General features: G+C 38.0%; 1 long non-coding RNA gene across 8 annotated transcripts in view; it reads left to right on the plus strand.

The window, feature by feature from the left end:
- Positions 1–15,820, plus strand: part of LOC147572493 (uncharacterized) — a 378,670-nt gene that overhangs the window by 170,718 nt on the left and 192,132 nt on the right. For 6 of the 8 annotated variants that reach the window (XR_015246110.1, XR_015246105.1, XR_015246107.1 and 3 more), the window contains one exon: positions 1,560–1,716. The exons of the other annotated variants lie outside the window; for them this stretch is intronic. This is a non-coding gene — a long non-coding RNA (uncharacterized LOC147572493). The remainder of the gene's footprint in view (positions 1–1,559; positions 1,717–15,820) is intronic. 8 annotated transcript variants of the gene reach the window in all.

Raw genomic sequence — 15,820 nt, forward strand, 5'->3', positions numbered from 1 at the left:
TGGTAACTTAAAAGAATATTTTCAGGCTTTTGTTAAGTAAAGATTTTTTTAGTGGATCTGTATATTCTGTATCAGAGAAGAAAACAGGCCCATATATTTCAGATGACATTTTTTTCTGGTTAGTGGGAAGTAGAATTGTGAAGAGAAAGTACCCAGAAAAAAAGCTATCTGTGTCAGATAACAACCGAGTGGTTTAAAAGAACAAGCCCTAGCAAATCATAGACTGAAACAACAGAAAAGAAACAAGAAAGAGATAATGACGTGCCGCAGAACAGAAGAGGCAAAGACCAAGGCTGGGCAACTCATTACAAGTACAGACATAAAACCTCGAATGAATACAAGGTCAAAAACAGAATTGTCACTTAGGACCTCAATTTCAGGAAACAAATCATATGTGGCCTAGACGTTGTCATGAAAGGTTATTTCTTGCCCTCTAATCAGATTTTTTTATTGTATTTTTGATTGATTGTCTAGGATGTACAAAACAACAATAGGAAACCAGGCAAAATTACTGGTCACATATTTAAATGGGAGTCTGAGCATTTTGAAACATGGGTAACCAGAAGATAAAGATTTATAAAAACATCAAGTTCCCTGCCACATGCCATTGCAACCAGAGTTTTAAAAATTATGCAGTACAAAAAAATTCACATATTAATAGAAAACCAGGCATGTTTTTTTTTTTTTATTATGTCTTTTCTAAGGAAATTTTAAATTATATCCAGCTCTTTTGGTGCCCGGATTTTTAGAGTGAACCCTTCAAATTGCCAAAATGAATGTTGAGGTTAGTGACAATTTCCATAACATTTTATTTTATTTTATTTTATTTTGGAAGTGTCCCAAAGTTTAGGTGGCTTTGCATGACATTCACATGTTAAGCATTGTTTGAGTATAATATCAACCAACTAAACTCTAGTTCATTGTGTAAATATTTATTATGAGCCCTTTGCATGTGACATGCAGGATGGATATTGCCATGTCCTTTTGGAGTTTTCAGGGAGGAGACATTGTTGACAAAGCCATAGAGACATTAGCTAGGCATAGATGTTGTGGGTGGTGGGGGACATTGATGTTTAAGACAAAACCCACTGGTGAGTAGAAATTGTCAGGTGACCAGGAAGAGAGTCCCTGGGTAGATGAAACTCTCTGTGTAAGAGAGAAGAGAAAGCACAGGCTTTCCCAGAAGCATAAACCTAATTTAGGAAGAGGTTTTCAGGTGAAGAGATAAATGGGTAAAGATGGAGCTGAATAAGTAAGAATTGCTCTTCTTCCACTTGGTAAGAAGATGGTAAACGTCCTCCACCAATACGGGTACTTTAAGGATATTTGACACGATGGGCCAGCAAAAAGAGCCAGAGTGAATTTCTTTTTTGTTTTTCATTAGACTAATTACCTGATTTCCTTTAGGCAGGTCTTGATTTCTGCTAATCCGTGGGCCCAGAAGACAGAGCTTTTCTCTACTCTAGTAGCTACTTCCATAGTATATTTCCTTTTTCTAGCAAATTGAGAAGCCTCATGCCAAGACTCAATTTCTAATAAGAAATTTATTGTTCTCTAAGGAAAACACTTGGGGGAGAGAAGCATTATATTAAAAAGAATGGATATACTTTCTCATTTTGAAACATACTCATGAGCCTCAAGAGGCAAAGCAGAAATTCCCCAGAAGAGAACTGCTGAAGTGAGGAGGAATGAAGACTGGGCTCTTTCTCTGAGCAGGTAACCTCATTAATGTGCTGTCTGTGGAATGGAGTGAAGGTTGACATTTTGTTTTAAATACTTTCCTTCCAAGGGGTTTCATTTTATTATATGGTTCATTTAGGGCTTCCCAGCTTCGCCTAGAGAGATCCTGAAGGACAGTTATATCTTCTGGAGTCAGAGTGAGCCAGTCATCATAACTATACAAATACAGTTACATCTCATAGGCTCTAGTGTTGAAAACATTTTCAGTTCTAGGATAGTGACTTGAGTTTGGCATGTACCTTGTGCCAGATGGAATTTGGTAATTGGGAAGATAGTATTGGTTTTGAATCAACAGCAACAAACTTGGTCTGTAAATCTGGTTTTAGGTACTTACCTATGTGCTAAAAAAATAAAATACACAGTATAGAGTTGAAAGCTTTAAAAGACCTCAATCTGAGTTCTAGTTGTATGGGTCATGAGCTACATGATCTTGTAAAAATGTATCTGAGTTTCCAATTCCTTAATTCTAAAATGGGGATAATTTAGAAAATTGCTACTTATTATAGCACTTACTATGTGCTTACTTCTATTTTAAGTGCTTTATAAATATTAACTTGTGTGATTGTTGTAACAAAGCTGTGAGTAGAGACTATTTCAACTGCTCTGACGTTGGTAATACCACTGCAAGGATTTAGTGAGGATGGAGTAAGAAATAAGTGTTTCTACTCATCCTTCATTTATTGCTTAACCAAAAGTGTACAACCAGTTGATGTGAGAGGGCTTACCAGGAATGTGAGCTATTGTTTCCTGAGATAGCTTGCTGATTTGTATCCTGGCCTGCTGCTTCCTCCTCATGAGATGAGAAATACATTTCTGGACTAGACCCTGGCCTGAGAATCTAGCTTATTAGCTCTTGAATGAACAAGATTTTAAGGTAGGAAGGAAATGGCTTTACTTATACACAGGGTTCTGAAGAGAGAGATTAGTGTCATTCTGGATGGTATCATGATAGCATGTGGATGTATTAGATTTGAGTTGTTGCCTGAATATGTAGTCGACGTTCTCCCTTGATCTGGCAATCCCTTCTTTGGGTGGCCTACTAACTTAAGTAGAATGTGTAAAGAAGATGAAAAGTAATTTATGGTAGCTCACATACAAATAAAAGATCAGTTCCTTAAAACAGATAGGAAAATCAAAAGAAAACATGAAGAGGTCTTTAGATTTATGCATTGAGTTAGCCAGAATAGGCTCCCCCTGAGAAAAAAATTTTAAAATTTCAGTGACCCAACACAACAAAAACTTAGTTCTCACTCCCACGGTGGTTTGGCATGACCTTTTCAGGCAGCTCTTCTCCAAACAGTAACTCAGAGATTGGTTCCTTCCATCTTGTGGCCCTGTACTCGGCTAGGTCCTTGGACGAAAGAGAATGGAGGGTTTTATGTGGGGAGTGTTTTTTTTAGGCCATACCTACCAATGACTCACATTGTTCAGCTTATGTTTCATTCACCAGAACCTGGTCAACATGAGACATGTAACAGAGATTGGGAAATGTAACCAAGCTGTGTCAAGGAGGAAAAGAGAAATGGTTGGGGGGGGGGGGGGCAACTAGTTAGTCTTTCCTAGGAAACTAAGCTAAATAAGCAAGGAACAAAGGTTTGCTTTAACTTCTCTGGTAGATTGTAGTTTTGTCCCAATGGTTTATTTGATGCTTGCCTCTGAGAGATTACACATTATCCCTTATTCCATATAACTTGCAGTGTCCCCTACTGTAGAAGGCATATATTTTTTTTCTCTCCATTGAAATCAAACTTGGCTATGGTACTTGTTTGGCCAGTGAGATGCAAATTATATTACCTTCTGGCAGAAGCTTAATGAACCATTGTGTGTTTGGCTCTTTGCTGTTTCTCTGTACCATAAAAACAACAACATGTCTCACACATATTTGATAGCCTGTCCATCAGTCTGTGTTCTGGAATGAGAATACCTCTAGAGCAGAGCCAAACAGCTGAGTAGAGTTGACAGGAGTTGGAGTGGCTATGGACAGCCCACAGTTGCCATCATGTTGGGCTGTGGTAGGGTCAGTGTTCGTCATTAAAAGTCATTGACATTTAGGAGTTGTTACCTCAGCAAAGCTGACTAAAAGTCTTCATCAGGCACATGTGTAATTCCATTTTAGGGAAGATCAAAAGTTGGTGCCGAGTGTATAAGTCAGATATGTAAACAGAAGTTCTTTCTTTCTTTTTTTTTTTTTTTTTTTTTAGAGCTGACTCTAATAATTGACAGTAATTTGTACTGTATGATTTGAGGTGTATATAAGGCCTTCCACTTTCCAAATATGAAATCAAGTAGTCATGTTGTTTTCTGTCTGCTTTTTTAAATGTGTAACTGAAATAAAACTTCCAGCAATAAGATCACTAAGGAGTTAGAAAAACAACATATTGCTTTTATGTTCAAATGGTCACTCAAAATGAGTATACGTTATTGGGGAAAGTGAGAGAAGGTTTTGAAAGGGGAGTGAGTAGAGACAGTTTTCCATTAACTTACTAGCACATACTAAAAATTGATGTAAAATTTGACACCTTGTGATAGTGAAGAGAAAATTTTGAGCAAGTGGAACACAAAATAGTTATATTTCTTTTTCTTTTTTTTTTAAATTTTGGAGAGAGAAAGTGTGAGCCAGGGAGAAGAGCAGAGGGAGATAGAGAATCTCAAGGAAGCTCTGTGCTGACTATGGCTCAGTGTGGGGCTTGATTCTACAACCCTGGGATCATGACCTGGGCTGAAATCAAGAGTTCGATGCTCAACCAACTGAGCCACCAAAAAGTCCATAAAATGGTTCTATTTTAATTTCAGGTGAAGATTAGGAATTATTGAGGGACTGGTGAAGCTAGGTAGAGCTGTGAGGATCACTGAGCAGCAGGAATGATACAAGGACAGTAGGTGAAGGGCAGTGAGTAAGTCAAAAGACTGTGTGGGGTATCAGAGGAGCACTTTATCCATAGTTAATCCTATTCACTCTTGTTGAAAGATAAAACAAATAGTTTGACTTATACAGTGGTAAAACTTGTATAAAAATTCAGTAAATTCATTGGCTGTTGGTTATATAAAGGAAATCATTACTAGAGATGATTTGGTCACTGTTACTAAACTTAAAATGATAGGTTACATGCTAGAATACAAACTGATGTTTTACTAGCACATTTGCTATTAGAATGATAGTGTAGTTACAAGTTTGGGCTTGGACTTAGATGGGGCATGCGGTTTTGCTGAGCAGTAGGTTATCTTAAAGGCAACACCTTTGTTTTGAATGGGATAGGGTTTTGATGTTGGTTTGGCATTAGGTTGGACTCTTTGTGGTGAAAGAGGTAGGATTCTTGCAGTGGTTGCAAAGAACAGAAAATTCACCTTGAACTGGCTTAAACAATAAAGGAAAATTGTTGGTCCTTTCACTGTAATCCCTGGAGCCAAGTCAGGTTTCAGACATGGTTTAATATTAGGCTTTGGCTCAGGTTTTTCTGATTGTCTCAGCTCTGTCTTTTGTCATGTGTCTGCTTTAATCTCAGACTGATATCCCTCATGCTTGCATTGTGACTGCCAGCAATAATCAGGGCTACATGCTTTGCCTTGCACATTCAGGAGGAGAAAGGTGATTGCTCCCTATACTTAGTATCAAGATTCTTGGATTTGACCCTGCTTGTTTCAACCTGAACTTGCCTCTGTGTCCAGGGGAAACCCATATTTTTCCATCAGCTTTCGCTCATTTCTGAAGCAACCACTGTGATTAAATGAATGAGATTGTATTCCTTGACTTCTATCATCCAAACTACATGGTTCCCACACACTGAGGACCTCCTTTTCCTTAAAAAAATCGTAGGTAGAGGGCATGGGGAGATGGGTCTTGGGCAAACAACAGATCATTGTCCTGTGTGATGACATGGGCTCTGTCACTGACTAAAACTTTCAGGCTGATTGAGGGAAATAGAACAGCTCAAGGCTTTCATGTTAAATGGATATGCTTTTTGGCCTCATTTTTTCACATATTAGTATGTGAAGTTGGATAACTTTTATGGTTCCTATTGAACCTCAGTTTTTCTATTTATAAAAAAGAAATCTGTATTTCCTTGACTCCTGGACTTCAGTGCTTTTTGAATGCACCCTGACTAATGGATGGTGGACAAAAATAGACACTGTATTAAGTCTACTTAACAATTGTAAGATGCATCTCAATTTCAGAAAATGCAAAATATCTTGTAACAAAGATGAATCTCAGATCTGGGGGTATATTAATGATAATTCTTGACATCGAGGTTTGTTGTTAAAAAATTACAGAATATGGGGCATCTGGGTGGCTCAGTTGGTTAACCTTCAGACTCTTGATTCCAGCTCAGGTCATGATCTCATGGTTTGTGAGTTAGAGTCCCGCATCGGACTATGTGCTGACTGTGCGGAGCCTGCTTGCGATTCTCTTTCCCTTTCTCTCTGTCCTTCCTCCTCTCTCCCTCTCAAGATAAATAAACAAAAAAAAAAATACTAAAAAATTACAGAGTAACATTATGAAGGCAAAATACTAATTCATCATTATCTTGAACTTGGTTAATTGTTTTGGTGGAAGTTTATCTTGGTTTTAGTCTTAAATTTTCTCAAATTAGACTTAAATCTTTGGGTAAACACTTCTGTGTTTTTGCTAAAATGAACAACATGGATTAGACAGTCTCTTCTGTCTCTTGCCTCAATTTTTTATAGCCGTGGACGCTGGCATTGACCCACATTCCTAGAACTAATGTGAAATTTAAGCAGCCTCTGAGAATTCAGGGGCAAATGGTTGAGTGACTGGGTGAATGGCCTTTTCCTTCTAACTTATGCTTAGTGTTGGCCCACAGACCTGTGAAAGCCAAATCACCCCTGTCCGGGTTTGCAGTATTGCTGGCATCAGGCAGCTCACCTTTTAACAAACCAACGTGGAAAACTTCCGGCGCATCTGCCGCTCTAATTTATACGTTAGAGGATAGGGCTGACTGGAAAGGCCATGGAAATGACTAAATTTATTCCCATTTGTTCAATTACAGTGTCTCTTTCAGAAAAGTAGATTTGTTGTTGAAGATTTTGAGTATTCGCCCTCTTTTCTGGAAGAGGCATATGTTGGCCATAAAACTAGCAAGATGAAAGTAGTTAACACTTTGAAAACATCCATAAATTAGCATCTAAACAGTTTTTCTCAAGGAATAGAAGTTGAAAATGCTGTGTATCAGAGACTGCTCTGAGGAGTTTGTTTTTCTGTTCATCGCCATCTTTGCTCATCCCATTCTGCTTGAGATGGATGACTGTCTTCCTGCTAAAATTGAGATAGCTCTTGCTATTTCTCCATTTTCTACCTTCCTTCCTTCCTTCCATTCCCCTCTTTATAATGAGCCCTGTTCTCCAACCATGTAAACTTGCAGTAAGTTAGGTACTTTTGGAAATAGAATTAATGCTTTCAGACCCGCAGTCTCCCAGCAAGTGTAAAAAAGCAGCAGTTTGTCAAGAATGATGTCTGATACAACTTCATAAATGACCCACATAACTTCTGAAGAGTTAATTCTTCTGGGAAGAAAGAGGGGAAACCAAATCTTTGCCCAAAATGACTGTATCAGACCAGTGCTTGCCATTTTTCACAAGTTAATGCATTTCATAAGAATACTATAAGATAAGTGGAATTGTCCCTGATTCTGTGTGAAGAAATGTAGTTTCAGATGGGGTAATTAAATTCATGGTCAACAAGTCAAAAATTATAAATATGCATATTTGGCTACAAAGCTGATTATCTTTCTTTGTTAATGCACTGTGATAATCTGGATTTTTAATTTTATGAAACCTTGTTGATCATTGTAGCAACACTTATAAATATTGATTCTGTGTCAAGCATTATGCCATTATTACTTTTACAGCATTTTATTGACTTCTATAATAAACCCTTCATATTACTGTATTTATTTTGGAGGTGGAGAAGCAGGGCTGTCAAGGATTGCATTTTGTATTAACCAGTGTCTCCATATTGTAGCCAGAGGTTTGTTTTTTTTTTTTGTTTTTTTTGTTTTTTTAAACTAAATGAAAATCTGATCATGTCACTCTCCTGGATAAAACCTTTCAGTGGCTACCTCTTCCTACTGGGCATTGTGTCTTCTGATCCGGATGAGTCTCCAACCCCATCTGGCTTCTCTTTTCCCCTGTTCTCTGCACGGCAGCTATCCTTGTCTTAATGGGAGCTCCCTCTGCCAAGAAGGTTCCTGTCCTCATCACTTGGTTCACCATTTTACCAGGTTAACTCATATTCACTCTTCAGCTCTCATAACACTGTTAGAGAATCTTTTAGATCCAACATGGGATTAGGATCATCTACCTCTATAACATTATTCACATTATATAACAGTATCTTTATTTTTGTGACTTTTTTTTTTGGATTATTGTAAAATCCATGAAGACCAGGTCTTGAAATTCAATGATTGTACTCCATTTGAGCAACATGTCCCAACTGAGAGGATGGAAAGGTTCTTTGGGGAAACTGTAGAACTTGATGTTAAAACATTGGCTGTTCACATTAAAGCCTGAAACCAGGTGTAAGAAAGAAATACATTGGAAGAAGAATATATTGGTGGAATGAGACTAGAGAAGGGCCTGTAAATTAATGGTAAAGGGGGGAGAGTTTGGCTATTAAGTAAGAGAGTTAGATGTTGGTATAGGTTGCTCTACATTCACCTCCAAACCTCTGGGAGAAGATGATTGATCTCTTCAGGTCATGGGGATTGAGAAAAGAGGAGAGTATTAGAGCTTACATTATGCCATGGTTACCTAGGAAACCGTAAGTATGGTAGAAAAGACTTCTACCACTCTAGGTGGAAAGAGCAGGATAGAGATGACTATATGGAGTAGCTAGGCAGATGGGACTGAAGGCAGCTTTAGAATACCCTAGTAGGGGACAAAGAACACTTAAATATTATTTCATGTGCCTAGGGAGGCATGGATATGATGCTTAGAGCTGGTGGTCTGAGGAAGGTTCACAGGCATGACACAAGGATACAGGCATAGATGGAAGCATGGGTTGGGTAAGTGGAGCCCAGGTGGTGGACAGACCATCCTCTGTGGATTCTTGCACAGGAGAATGCAGGCACCTGAATGGTAGATGTGGATATGAGTACAACTGTGACAGTGTGATTGAACATACCATGATGGAATGATCATACATCTCAGTGATGAAAGGCCAGGATAGATCAAAACTAAGAAGTGGGTATACCACACTGACCCCATACCAGCCCTCCTCCCTCCCATCCACACCCCTTTCCCCCCAGGAAGAGCAGGAGAAGGACGACCTCAAGCTTACTGAGTTTAAACTTCAGGTAATGAAACAGCCAGATTTATCTGGATGTGACTAGAGAAAGTTTCCTTCTCTCTGGGGAAATGAAAAGTCAGGAAGAAATTAAGTTCAGTTATAGGAAAGAAAAATATAATTTTGCCCACCCGAGTTTGTAGTTTGTGAGCAATTGTACCTCCTGAAACTCTGTTGTATTTTTTCTTTTTCAAACATATTTTACAATAATCAAATGGCCACACATTTTAGGCTGTGCAAAATCAACATGGCTAAAACATGCTCTGCCCTTCTTGAAATCCCGAAGGAAATGTCCTTTGCTTCCCAGAATCAGTTAATCCTGTGGTGGTGATTGTCTTCTTCCATTATACCAATAAGACAATGGGTACTGCATAATTCATGTGAAGCAAGTTATTTAGCCCCCAAAAGTAAATTGCTCACAGTAAAGTAGAAACAGTGCTTTTTATTATTTTTCCATATAACCTGGTATTATTGCATTGAAGATAAACTGCCTCAAATTCCAATTTACCAAACCAGAATACTCTAATAAAAGCAAGATCTGTCAGTTGGCCAGATTTAGCCTTTTCATTACTTTGAATCACTGGCAAATACAAAATTTTCTAATATAGTAATATTTTCATTTCACATTCTGTTCTGAACTGTGACTGGGGAAAAGTACAAGACCTCTAGATCTAATTTTGCCATTTGGAATGTTGTCCATTTTGTTGTTTATCAGGTTTTTTTTTTTTTTTTTTTTTTGTTTCCTCAAAACATGAATGACCTTTTAAGAGCACAGTCTGTATTTTTGATATTTTGTTGAATGTTCTCTGAATATTTCTCTATTTCAAAGGATATTTTCTGATGTTGTTTGTCAAAATAGGCATGGTATTTTTCATGCCAGAAAAGAATTGATTTTATTTCATTTAATTACTTACCAATTTTAAATAATCACGTATTATTAAAAGAAAATAGTTTTCTTTATTTTCCTCTTCTTAATTTCATTTGGTATTTGAGAGTGACTTAGGATTCTCTTGCCTGTTCTACTTTGGAGGGGAGAGAGAGAGGAGTTATATAAAGTGGTTTTAATAAACATTAAAGTACGATAGGGTAAATTTCCCCCTCTAACTAGCAATGAGGAAACACTGTAATATAGCATTAATAAATAATAAAGGACCTTTAAGTTCAAAAATTAAATGTTTCTTAAGCAATGCTACCTTTGAGCCTGAGTTACTTGCCTTAAGAGTCTCAGTTGGTCAAGTTAAACGTATAATTTCCAAATACTGATTGTCCAGATGCACTGCCAGATCACACGTGTTGGCTCTTCAAGATCAATCTGGATTTTTATTTCATGCAAATGACTGAAGAGACCTAATGCAGTGAATTAAAAATTACTTACTGGGGCGCCTGGGTGGCTCAGTCGGTTGTGTCCGACTTCTGCTCAGGTCATGATCTTGTGGTTCACGAGTTTGAGTCCCGCATCGGGCTCTGTGCTGACAGCTCCGAGCCTGCAGCCTGCTTCCGATTCTGTGTCTCCCTCTATCTCTGACCCTCCCCCCATTCATGCTCTGTCTCTCTCTGTCTCAAAAATAAATAAATGTTAAAAAAAAATTAAAAAAAAAATAAAAAAACCAAAAATTACTTACTGTTAAGTTGTGCCCGGTTTTGGCCTCTGATGAAAGAGAGCCATAGGCAAGCTCAACTGAGATCAACTAGATGTTTTGCTGTTGTTGTTGTTGTTGTTGTTGTTGTTGTTGTCGTCGTGGTTTTACTTTTAATTTTTTCACTGTAGTTGATAGACCATGTTTATTTTCTGTTTAAAAGTGCTGATTCAGGGTGCCTCGGTGGCTCGGCTGGCTAAGTGATGACTGGATTTTGGCTCAGTCATGATCTCACGGTTCATGGGATCGAGCGCCATGTCGGGCCTGCGCTTACAGCGCAGAGCCTGCTTGGGATCCTCTCTGTCTCCCTCTGTCTCTGCCCCTCCCCCACCGGTACGCACATGCCTTCTCTCTCTCAAAGTAAATAAGTAAAACATTTAAAAGGGCTTGATTGAAGCAATTAGGCTAATTCTAACATTTCTCATTTAATTTAATGATGGCTACATTATTAAGATGTATCTTATAAGTAATTCAAGGTGTAAGGGAGTAGCATCTTAGGTGGGACTATATAGTATATATAGTTAGTTAATCCTTAAAAATCCTTTATATCCCAAATTTATATCAGTCCAGACATCTTTCTTGTATTCCAATGTCCTATGACCATTGCCTGCATGTCCACCTAGAAATATAATAGACATATCCATCATAATATTGTATATTTCAAACCAAATCCTTAATCTCCCTCTCCCCAAGTCTCTACCTGAGCCTTCTAAACTCAATGGTGGCAATTCCTTTTTTATTTTAAGTTGCTCATATCGGAAAGCTGGAGTCATCCTTGGGTTTTGTCTTTTTCTCATACTTCATATACTTAGTCAAAATATCTTGGTGGCTTAATCTTCAAAATAAGTTTAGAATCTAACCTGTCTTTATCACCTCTACTGTTACCACCCTGGTAGCATCCTTTCTCACCAGAGTTATTGCAACATTCTATTGTTTTCCTGGTGCCACTCCTCCATCCCTTCAGTCTGTTCTCAACATTGTAGTTGGAGTTACCTTTCTTTTAAATTTCTTTAAATGTTTGTTTAGGAGAGAGAGCATGCTCAAGTGAGCACACAAGCGGGGGAGGGGCAAAGACAGAGGGAGACACAGAGTTTGAAGCAGGCTTCAGGCTCTGAGCTGTCAGCACAGAGCCGCACATGGAGCTTGAACCCACGAAACCCGACATCATGACTTGAGCTGAGGTCAGATGCTTAACTGACTGAGCTACCCAGTTGCCCCTAGAGTTATCTTTTTAAAACAAGTTCCATCATTTCATTCCTCTATCCAAGTCTCCAGTGCCTCCTTGATTCACTTGAAACAGCTTACAGTGGATTATAAGACCCTACATGACTCAGAAGATGAGAGGGGGAAAAGGAGTATACCATCATTGACATGAGATCTTGAGGACTATGGGATGTGAGTTGGACAGGGAGGGATGCAGAGGAGAGTCAGATTTCAGCTAGGACAAGTTGAGAGAAACTGTACACCTGCCATGGAATAGCAAGTAATGTCAGTGTGAAGGAGCATGCAAATCAAGGCCTACCTCTGAAAGAAGGTGCTGTTTTACTACTCAAATTAGAAAGTTTAATTAAATTTGAGTTTAATTATGGAAGAATTCATAGTTTATGCTGGCATGTTGAGTATAGATCATATAGTAAATCAGAGGATTAAAATTCTTTGGAGGTGATAACTTTATTCTCCCTTGAGTTCAAAGAGACCATGACCTTTCACTCTATAACAGTCTTCTATTCAGGTTGCAGAAGATAACTTTAGGGGCTTTATGAAGCCTATTTAATTTCTGTCCCTTTTATTATCCACATACTAAACTGAATCACCATTCAGGACACATATCTGCATTAAACAAAATCACTATACAACCTCAGTACTTTGGAAAATGCCACCTTATTGGTTGATGTAATTAATCAAAGGGATATTTTTGTATTAAGACTCTTGAGGGAAAACATTCCAAAAATTAAAAATATATAGGGACGCCTCAGTGGCTCAGTCGGTTAAGCATCCTACTTCGGCTCAGGTCATGATCTTACGGTTCGTGAGTTCAAGCCCTGTGTTGGGCTCTGTGTTGACAGCTTGGAGCCTGGAGCCTGCTTTGGATTCTCTCTCTCTCTCCCTCCCTCCCTCCCTTCCTCCACTGTGCATGTGCACTGTCTCTCTTTCTCTTAAAAATAAACATTAAAAAATTAAAAAACCTATCTAGCTATAAGTAGGGTAAATATATTACACTTAACATTGGCAGTAGTACATTGGTATTTGGGAAGAATAGTCTTTTTCCATATTCTAATGCTTTTGTGCATTAAGGAAAAAATTATTTTTTTGTTTCCTCATCAGAAACCTGTTTTGTATGGAAACTAATCAATCCATGAATTTTCCATAAAGCATGGCACCAAGTTATTTAAAATTTGAGTCCATAAAATGTGCACTGGCCACAGAAAATTTTACATTAAAATCAGTGAAATGTTTCAATTAATAACGAGTTAATTTACTTTACACATAGTTTATATATGCCAGTAAATCAAAAATTTATTTAATATCTGTAGTCTCAATGGCTAATCTGAATAACTATGTAGGAAAAGTTGCAATATTTGTTTCATATAACTGTTGAGTACTACTGTTTGTGGTGAACAACTTAAGGTGGTTTTAGAATACTGAAATGTATTAATCTCCAAACCTTTTACTTTGAAAAGATCTGGTGTCAACTATTTAGAACTAAGTTATATATGCAGGCATTCGTTAAGCCTAGATTTCCAGTTTTATAAACATATTTCAGAAAGGAAAAGAGTATTTTTAGAGTACTTTTCCTGCTATGAAAAATAGTCCAAACAGATAAAGTAATGGGTGAATAATGAAAAGCTCTGGAATGAATTTCCTAAAAGCGGAAATTGACAACAAAATAATTGGATCAATGAGTATAAGCATCCTGGTTAAAAAAAAACATTACAATAGAGCATATACTTTAAGTGTTGGGTAACGATACTGAGATGGTTATAATGAAACCATTTTATATATATATATATAATGACTGTCAGGCTGTGTCATTATTATCAGATGCTGGGTATAAACTAGGTTAGCTGGCATTAGAGGTGCAGTATATGAAACTACTGGATCACATTGTGACTAAATTAGAATATTGGTCTTTTTTTTTTTTTTTCTTAATGTCTTACTTATTTTTGAGAGAGTGCTAGTGGGGGAGAGGCGCAGAGAGACTAGGACAGAGGATCCAAAGCAGGTCCTGAGCTGACAGCAGTGATCTTGATGCAGGGCTAGAGCTCACGAACTGGGAGATCGTGACCTGAGCCAAAGTCAGATGCTCAGCCAACTGAGACACCCAGGCGCCCTGGAACCTTGGCCCTCTTAACATAATCTAATTATAAATAATTTCATAATCAGCCAAATGTTATTGCAAGTTATCCCCCAAATAGTATGTTTCTGTGTTTGGGATTATAGCATATAGAGAGCTGGTGGTGAATTATAGTACTAATTGACCTAAGTGAAATCAATTTAGCTTTTTAATTGTGGACTGTAAAACACATGCAGAACCCCCTCCTCTAGTCTTGTAAAAGCATCACTAATTAATGTGATGCTCAATTTTTTAACATACCTCGTGTCTCACTTCCCAGCCTACTTACAATTAGGTGGGGTTATTTCACTCATTTTGGACATTAGCCTATAGATGGAAGTGGTGCCAAATCAGAGAAGATTAGTATCCAAACCATCCGGCCTCTCTTTGGCACAGGTGGGAGGAAGCTGTGTAATCCAGGTGGTGTAATTACAGCTTCCTGGAATCTGTGTCTGCCTGGGTCCCAGGTCATGCAACCTCTTCTTCTCTTTGGGTATTAGGGTCCATCCTAAGGTGAACACCATTTATAATAATAAGTGCTGGTAAATTTTAACTAGTAAAAACACACATATTCATAACTACTTTGCAAACTCCTCACCAGTCCATAGGGGATTGTTTATGCAAAGGCATGGAGTCATGAAGTGGCATGAGTCGGAGGGGAATTTCTCCTACATTTGGATTGGCCATAGCACATACACTGTGAAGAAAGGAGAAGTAGAAGTTGAGGTCATAGGGGTAACTGCAGATCCTGCCACACTTAAAGCTTTTGCTTCTGTCATGTAATGTTTGCAGTGGGGGGCTCACTGAGAGGAATTAACATGAGTTATAGGTTTCCTGGTTGGATTCTTTATGCTTATATTTGTAGTAAAGTCAAGGGAACCTACATCATCCGAGCTCTTACATAATGTTAACCAGGTGGGTAAGAACCTGAAAATATTAAGCCCTCATTTATTAGTCATGATCATGGTCCATAAGTACTATTCAGCCAACTTTCTACATGACCCCTGACTCCCAAGTACAATAGCTAATGATCTGCGTAGGCCATAAGGTTGAATTTTCACACAAGTCAAGTATTCCTTTAAGAGCAGTAATTCTCAACCTGGATTAGACAGGAGAAGTGCCCAGGGGCTGTAAAACATCCTGACTACCTAAGCCACACCCGAGGCTAATGAAATCAGAATCTCTAGGAGAGGACCCAGACATCTGTATTTTGTAAAGTTAACAGATAAAAAGTGGTCGATTTCCACTGTAGTAATAATTTCCTACTGGTTTTTGGGTATGTAACATGTTGTTATTTCTAATGACTGTTTTCTTGTATGATTTAACTGCCTTTTTATTAGTGTTACTTGAAAAGAAGAAATGTAGTACCTCTGGGGAAATCTTAGAAATTCTGGATCTCCTTAATGTTGCAAGAGCTGGATTAGAATTTTCCCAGGTTTTGATCCATTAATTTATTTCCTCAAGGCCTTAGCTAGACAAGGAAAGTGTCATGTGGGAGCTGACATTCAGATAAAATCACTACATGTGTTTGTTGAAGGTAATTATTGAAGCAAACACAGTTGACATTATTCCAGTGTACCAGGTGCGGGATATATGTGTGTACAAATGTGTGTGTCTTGGGAACAGCAATACATCTTTGGTGTATTAAAAAGTTTGTAAAGAAAAATACTTGATATTTACATACCGAAAGAAGAATTTTCTTAAAGCTTTTGCTTCTTTACGAAGTCCTTGTGGTGCCTGGATATTGTGGGCACAAATAAATTCCATCCTTTGCTCTTAAATAAATTCACATACCAGGTATACATACGA

The sequence above is a fragment of the Puma concolor genome, chromosome E4 (assembly GCF_028749965.1).
Source record: "Puma concolor isolate L17-30 chromosome E4, mPumCon1.1.hap2, whole genome shotgun sequence".
NCBI lineage: Eukaryota > Metazoa > Chordata > Mammalia > Carnivora > Felidae > Puma > Puma concolor.